This window comes from Arachis hypogaea, chromosome 7 (assembly GCF_003086295.3).
Source record: "Arachis hypogaea cultivar Tifrunner chromosome 7, arahy.Tifrunner.gnm2.J5K5, whole genome shotgun sequence".
Classification (NCBI taxonomy): domain Eukaryota; kingdom Viridiplantae; phylum Streptophyta; class Magnoliopsida; order Fabales; family Fabaceae; genus Arachis; species Arachis hypogaea.
This window is the reverse complement of record NC_092042.1, coordinates 9,121,119-9,130,027: the sequence shown is the minus strand read 5'-3', so window position 1 is coordinate 9,130,027 and position 8,909 is coordinate 9,121,119.

Here is an 8,909-nt window from a genome sequence, read left to right as displayed (position 1 = left end):
GGTACCACAAACTAGAAAAGTTTGCCTACTCCTTAGTGATAGCCTCACGAAGGCTACGACCTTACTTTCAAGCGCACACAATCAGAGTCCGTACGAACCAACCCATGAAGCAAATCCTTCAAAAGACGGATGTTGCAGGGAGAATGGTTCAATGGGCAATAGAGCTTTCCGAGTTCGATCTGCGATACGAAACTCGGACAGCAATCAAAGCCCAATGTCTCGCCGACTTCATCGCAGAATATGCAGGAGATCAAGAGGAAAAACCGACTACATGGGAACTCTATGTAGATGGATCCTCCAACAAAACAGGGAGCGGCGCAGGCATAATATTGGTAGATGAAAGAGGAACTCAGATAGAGGTTTCCTTAAAATTTGAATTTCCGGCTTCAAACAATCAGGCAGAATATGAAGCCTTGATAGCCGGATTAAAGTTAGCAGAAGAAGTCGGTGCTACAAAGGTGTTGATATACAGCGACTCACAGGTGGTGACCTCCCAAATAAGCGGAGAATATCAGGCAAAGGACCCTAATATGAAAAGGTACTTGGAAAAAGCCTTGGAGCACCTAGGGCGCTTTGCAGAAACCGAGGTTAAACACATAACTCGGGATCTAAATAGCAGAGCAGATGCCCTATCCAAGTTAGCAAGCACCAAACCAGGAGGAAACAACAGAAGCCTGATTCAAGAAACCCTCCAAGAGCCCTCGATATCAAAAACAGAAGATAAACAAGAGGTACTTGAGGTAGTCGGTTTAAACCTCGGATGGATGAATCCCCTAGTCGAATACCTGAAATTCGACATCCTCCCTAAGGAGGAGAAAGAAGCTAAAAAGATCCGAAGGGAAGCACAACATTATACTTTGGTAAGAAATGTCCTTTACAGAAGAGGGATATCAACGCCATTGCTAAAGTGCGTACCGACCTCAAGAACCACCGAGGTGTTGGAGGAAGTACATAGTGGGATCTGCGGAAACCATCTCGGAGCAAGGTCGCTCGCCAGGAAAGTAATCCGAGCTGGATTCTATTGGCCGACCTTGCAGAGAGATGCCACAGACTTTGTGAAAAAATGCCAACCATGCCAGATGCATGCAAATTTCCACGTGGCTCCCCCAGAGGAGCTCATTAGTATCACTTCTCCATGGCCTTTCGCAAAATGGGGAATGGATTTGTTAGGTCCTTTTCCCCAAGCGCCAGGACAAGTTAAATACTTGATTGTGGGAATAGATTACTTCACAAAGTGGATAGAAGCAGAACCGCTAGCCACTATCACCGCTCAAAGAAGTCGCAGGTTCCTCTACAAAAATATCATCACAAGATATGGGATACCTTACTCCATCACTACGGATAATGGAACCCAATTCACCGACGCCACTTTCCGAAGCTTAGTAGCCAGTATGAAAATAAAACATCAGTTCACCTCGGTGGAACACCCACAAGCAAATGGGCAAGCCGAGGCAGCCAACAAAGTCATACTGGCAGGACTAAAGAAGAGACTACAGCAAGCAAAGGGAGCTTGGGCTGAAGAGCTCCCTCAGGTGCTATGGGCTTATAGGACAACCCCCCAATCCACCACAGGAGAAACACCCTTCCGACTAGTCTACGGCGTAGAAGCCATGATTCCAATAGAAATCAATGAGCAAAGCTCAAGGGTAATTCTCCATGACGAGGTCGGAAATATACAGGGGCACAAAGAGGAGCTCGACTTGCTCCCCGAAGTCCGAGAAGGTGCTCAGATAAGAGAAGCGGCGTTGAAACAAAGAATGACTACTAGGTACAACAAAAAAGTCATTCGAAGAACGTTTGCCCTGGATGACTTGGTCCTAATCAGAAACGACATTGGAGTCAACAAATCAGGAGAAGGAAAGCTCGCCGCAAATTGGAAGGAACCATACAAGATCAAGGAAGTGTTAGGGAAAGGTTATTATAAAATAACTGACCTGAACAGCATTGAGTTACCAAGATCGTGGCATGCTTGTAATATGAAAAGGTACTACAGTTAAAGCGAACTCTACTCCCTGATGTACTCTTTTCCCAACTTCATGATTTTTTCCCAAAAGGGTTTTTTCTGGAGAAGGGTTTTTAACGAGGCATCATAGTAGAGGCTAAGGGAAAAAGGCTATCGAGACCCTTAGTAGCAAGAAGGTACCTCCCCAATTAATAAAGATCTTTTTCATTTACAATATCTCTTAATGTCCTTCTTTATTTTTCTAAGTCTTTCTACGAAACGCGCCGACTTAAGCTCGACAAAACGTGAAAATCCCATGAACCGACCTAGATGGTCGTCAGGATAAAATGACGAGGCACAAGTCGGTGTAAAGAGGTTATATGAGTTGATCATAAAAAACTCGGGAACAATCCGACTCTTAAGTCGAAATGAGAACCCGAGTAAACAAACTCGGAAATACTCCGAGTAGATCAAAAACGCATCACAAAAGTAACCTAAGTCATAAAAACTCACTCAAGCAAAGTTGAGTATAAAGGATAATAAAAAGAGATTGGAAAACCTGAGAAAAGTTTAAAGGCTGCACAAAAGCCCTTAAACGAAAAGGCTCGAAAAAACGATACAAGCCAACAAAAAAGGTTTTCAGAAAAAGGGTCTTGAAATATCGAAATTAGAAAAGCATACACGCACGAGGTAACTTAAAACCCTTATCCAAAAAAAGGGGCATTTATTTTTACACCCTTATTCAAAAGGGCACTCGCCAGAAATATTTTGTTTACGGCCTTAAAAGGCCAAGAGAAATTGTTCACAGGTCGCCAACACAAGCACATAAATAAGTTTAAAAAAGGGGGGACCCACAGGCCGAGCCCCCATATAGCCATAAAAAGAAATAATAAAAGTCATTTTCTCAAAGGAGTAGAGGAATCACCACCGCCAGATTCAGGAGGAGCGCCACCAGGACCCGGAAGAGAAGCCAAAGAGGAAGACGGAGGAACGGCTGAAGAACTCGGAGCATCTTTAGGACGAGGAGGAGACTCAATAATCCTCTGTCCCCGAGTCTTCAATTCTGACTCGGAAACAACCTCGGGAACAGGAGGATCCACAATGGCGCCGTCGATGACAACTTTGTCAGGATGTAAAGGAGACAGATCCAAGTCAGGAGCAATAACTCTGACCTGCTCCAGAAAAATCCTCCAAGATTCCTCGGCGCCATCGGCAATAGAGTCTTCTAACTCCTCATATGCTTTCCGAGAATTAAACAGGTCAGTTTTCACGGACACATGATCCTTGAATAGGCTTTGATAGCTGGCCTGTGCCGTCTTCCTCAATTCCGCCTCCATATTACATTGGGCCTGCAAAGTTTTCCCTTTCTCCCGAAGGGTATCTCTCTCCTCCTTTAACTTGGCAATTTCTTTCTTCAACTTCCCCTCATGCTCTTCATATATGCGGAGCCTCCCTTCCAGCTCCTCGACCTTCGAGGTCGCCCCTAAAGAGCTGAGAGGAGCCCTATCAAAGATATCTAAGAGCTTGCCGCAGACCCCCGCCGCCTTAAGACTCTCCTCGACCATGGTGGTAAGGTGGTTCCGAACAGACATATCATCCATGCCTATGCGGGCGTAAGGATAGATATTCTTTCGGACAAAGGCGAGAGCATCCGCCTTAACCTCCCCAGAAGAGCCAGACTCTAGGAGCTTGCGCTTCTTGGGATCGGGAGCAGGTCGGACGACGGAGGACGGCTGAGAGGGAGTTGAAGAAGAAATCACCATAGGATTGGAAAGAGTTCCAACGTTACGAGGAGGAGGAGGAGGAGAGATAACCCTGGCATCACCAGATCGAGCGCGGGACTTAGCTTTAGCGTCCTGGACCCTTTGAAAAGATTCTTGAGCGTTTTTCTTTGCCATTTCTGAAAAGGAAAACAAATAGCTAAAGAATCAAACAAGTCGGCTTATTAGGTTAACAAGTCGGGAATTCAACATACTATAAAAAACTACCTAGCTGTGATTGGACAAAGGTCGGAGACCCTTGGAGAAACTTTTTGGTATCCAAATAGGGGGCCCTCCCCCAAACTTCTCGGAGGAACCCCACGACAGCAGCCTCTACCTCATCCAGATCATCCAAACTATATTTCTCGCAAGGGGTGGCCTCCAGCCAGTATAAAGGAAAGCGGGGAAAAGAGTCATCATCCAAGAAAAAGGGATGGTGACCCTCTACAGCTTGCACTTTGAAAAAGAAATTTTTAAAATCATGGAAAGATTCATCAAAAAGGGTAAAAATCCTCCGACCTTGTATGGCTCGGAAGGAAACCCATTGTTGTTTATTATTCAGCCCGCTAAAAGGCTTGGTCATATGAAAAAGATGGAAAAAGATCTTCAGAGTAGTCGGGAAATCCAGAGCGAGGCTAATAAATTGGTAAATTTTCAAGAAACCCCAGGAGTTGGGATGAAGCTGGGTAGGGGCAACACGACAATGCTGTAGAACAGACATCTCAAAATCCGAAAAGGGCAGAAAGACGCCCAGACGGGTGATCATGCACTCATACATAAAGAAGAAGTGGGGGGCCGTTTCGTTGGCTCTCCCATGACAAACACGGTCCTCTAAACTGGGAACTAGCAACTCATATTTAGGCTCATCTTCCTCCGAAGTACAGAGCCGATGATGAGTGCGAAGGTGAGTAATAAATTCCGCATCCACCAACGGCTCTTCCCCCAAAACTGTAACGTCAACCCAATCTACGGAGGCCATTTTTCTTTTTCTAAAGGTAAATGAACAAAACCTACAAAAGGAAAAAGAAAAAGAAAAAATCAAAAAGGTCTCTAGAAAGGAGAAAAAGAGCCAAGCAAAATCTACAAAACTATTCCTCTACAAAACCAAGTCATGCAAAGAAGAAGAAAGAAACTAACCTCTTTTTGAAAACAAGCAAGCAGAAGTCTCCGGAAGTATGGTACGTATAAGCACAGCACGAACAAAGAAAGAGGAAGTTTGAAAGATTGCAGAAACGGAAAAATGAAAGAGAGGGAAAACATTTATAAACATGCTAAGGGGCATAATGGTAAAAGCGGAGCAGTCATTAATGAGATTGCACCGTTACCAAAGTCCTCAATGCTTCCCTAACGGACACGACGCTTGAATTGACGTAACTGTCAGAAACAAAGGGTCGCGAAAATCACGTCGGTTTATAAGACCCATGTTCTCTCCAAATAAGTCGGCTACGAACCCGAGTTAAATACTTGAACCCAAACTCTAATGAGACTTCGGGCTCAAGTAGGGGCACTGTTCATACCCTAGCCCAACGATAAAGGCCCAGGTCCAAATAAAAGGCCTAATCTGAAGGATTAGAGCCTAGCTAAGTACCGACCTTCACATAAGAAGTCGGTATCAACCACGACTTGGTCTGAAGAAGTCGGATGTGAGATTAGCTGGCAGATAAACACTCATTCAAATGAGTAACCGCCCCTAAAATCTCTCTAACCGCTTCATAAAGCCATATCTTAACCTCCCCAAGATAATGGGGACGGTTAACATCCTAAAGATACGGCACTACTCCAACGGTGGTTATTGGCTCACCACTATAAATACACTGACACCCCTCAGGTATCTCTAAGCCCAATACTCTCTAGACCTGCTCACACTCTTGCTAACTTAGGCATCGGAGTGTCTTTGCAGGTACCACCCCCCATTCACTCACGAACACAAGTCGGACGGAGCCTCCCGAGTTGCGCACTCACACGTAGCCTCCTCCTCCACGTATTTGGGCCAGTCAACGCCGTCCAATCAGGCAATCTCCGGTTACCCACCGTAACAACGAGATTCTCAACAACAAAAGATATCATTTTCGGCTCCTGATTTTTATTTTTGTAGACTAATTAGCTCTTTTATCAATATTTTTTCTCTGTATTAACGGAATAAGTCTATATGGTATGTTAAACTGTTAATTTATCCATTAAGAACCAATTAGGATTGACAAATTCTTTTTTAAGGATAATTGTTAATGCCGTTTAATTTTTAATATATTTTTGTTACTTTTTTTAAATACATTAACTAAATTTATGGTGTAAAACTAAAAAATATTAATAAATTTTAAATTATTTTTATTTATAAAAATTAAATAGATAATAAATTAGTGATTAGCGCATTATATAAATATATAGTGAAAAAAATCATTGATAGAGAAATTAATCAATCTCATAAAATTTAATATCAAAAGTTAGAAAAGGATATTTTGTTGTCAGAGGACTCAAAGTCCTTAAAAAAAATTTTTAGGAGTCGGACAGATATTCACCTTTATTATTATTAGTGTCAAAATTATTTTTTTAAAAAAATTACTTAAAAGTTAATTATGACCTAATCAATTCTGCAAACCCACATTTATTAATTATGGGATGGAAAAAAGAGTGAATTCTCCTAATGCTTCACCCTGTGTTCTCCGAGCCTTTCAGTTTGGACTTAAACGTTAAACCCCATTGATTTAGTTTAGAGTAAAATACTTAAATTTGTTTTTAAAGAATTTAAGATTATCGGATATTTTGCTTCTTAATAAATTTGTATTCTCTAAAAATTATCTATAATTATTTCTATCTTTATGTCATTTTAAAAAATATTAATTTATTTAATAATGATATTTTTTAAAATTTAATATTTTATAATAAAATTTAATTTATTAAAAATTTATTTATTTAATACGCATATTAAAAATTTCAGTTGAAAGTGAGGACATAATTAATATCCAATAAGAACAATTCCCAAAAACTTTATAATAATAAAAATTTATTAAAAATTAAAGTATCTTATCTAAAATTCATTAAAAACCAATTTACATATTTTCTCTTTAATTTATAAGGAGTCTTTTTCTTTCCTAATATTCATTTCTTTATTTCCAATCTATTAGTTAACGTAAGGTGATGATATTTCCATTTATATATATAAGGGATCGTTAATACTTTCAGTATCCGCATGTTTGGTTTATACAAATTAAAGTGATGTTGCAACTTAGCTAATTTTGATGTATACATCTTAATGTTAATATCAGATGTCTGCCTTTGATGCCTTTAGAAGTTTGCTTTTCAAAATATTCAGTTGCTCATGATTTTGATGTCATTATCTCTCTTGAATCCAAAGCTTCCCAACAAAGTTTATTAATTGTAAAACCTAGTATTATATTTAACGAAAGAAAGATCAAGCCTCAACCATAGAATGAATCACATTTAAGATATATATAAGAATAGAATTATTGCTGACTTTTATATTTTCTTCTTGCATAAGGTGTATCTAGATTGGAAATTTGGAATACACCTTTTGATTTTGAGCAATTCTTTCATATACCATTTACCCTTTTTCTCACATACCAAACACATTTTTAATTTCTTCTACCAAAATTAGATGTATATTGTAAAAAACCCCTTCACCAACCAAACTCACGTTCTTACTCTTTTTTTTTTTAAAATTGTAATTTGATACGAAATTAAGCTAAACAATTCGTAGTTAAACTATAGAAAATGTCTCTACATCCTGAATATATATATATATATATATATATATATATATATATATATATATATATATATATATATATATTATATGCACATATAAAAATTAGTTATTATATAATTTATGAGAAAAATCCAAAACAGTCTCTAACAATTATCTTAAAAGACAACGAGATCTTTGACAAAAAAAATATAAACTTGGCTTCTGAACTTTACTTTTATGGGACGAATTAGCCCTTGTGTCAAAAAAAGTCAATGTTGTTTTTTTTGGCACAGGGGGCTAATCAGTCCTAAAAAAATATCAGGGGCCGAGTTGAATGTTTTTTTTTTCTTGGGAGACTCGTTATCCTTTCGAGATAATTATCAAGAGTTGGGTGGGGTATTCACTCTATATTTATATATAAATAAATATATTATTTTATTATTTTTAATATATATTTATATTCTACTATGTATTTAATATAAGTGGTTGATTTAGTAACCAATTTTATATGAATTTAAATTTGATACACTATTAGTATAAAATTAATTTATACATGTATTCAATCATATAACAATAAAATTTAATAAAAATAACTACTTTTTATATTAATTGAATGATTAATTATCAAAAAAACAATTATAATTACATGATTATATAAAACGTTTTATATTGTCCGTACATAAAAATTAAACTCATATTATATATATCCAACTGTCCACATTATCGGAAACTTTTCCTTTTCTTTTCTTTTGATATCAATATTATTGAGAACTTTATGGAAGCAAGCATCGACTTGTTGTATATATTATGGGTAAAAAACCATGCATCACATTTAATTATTTCTTATTCCATTTTTTTTGGTTTATTTATTTGTTATTTTATTGGGGGAGGGAAGAAGGGGAGGGGGGGCTTCTCATTCCTCTTAATATTTTTAAAATTTCTAATCATTTTAGAAACAACACCTTATCTAGTTATCTATAGAGATACTTTTTCCTACAATAAAGGGTTTAATCTAATTGAGGAATATTAGGCCAGTAATTTTAGTGTTTTATAATTATTAATTGATTTTTAATAATATTTTTAATAGTGTAAAATTATATCTAATAGTAAGAGATCACTCATTTTTATTTTGATAGTTAAATGTTGGCCAAAAAATATAAAAATTACTGATCTCCTAAATTTTTTCAATTCAATTAGTAGAATAAAATTATTATAATATCTAAATGTATTTGTCTAATTTATTAAAAAATTAAAAATTAATATTTAATTTTAAAATATAAAAATATGTAATTATTAAATATTTAAAATTTATTATAAAAATAAATTAAATAAAAATTAGATACTAAATTATAGACACTATAAAATTTACTTTAATAAAATCATCTCACTCAATCATGATTCTGACTACTTATTTGTCAACTAGTGACTTTAGAGTCAATACCTTTTGCTTAAGGCTAATAGGTATCTCATCTATCCTTCAACACCTTTATTATTGGCTCCCTAG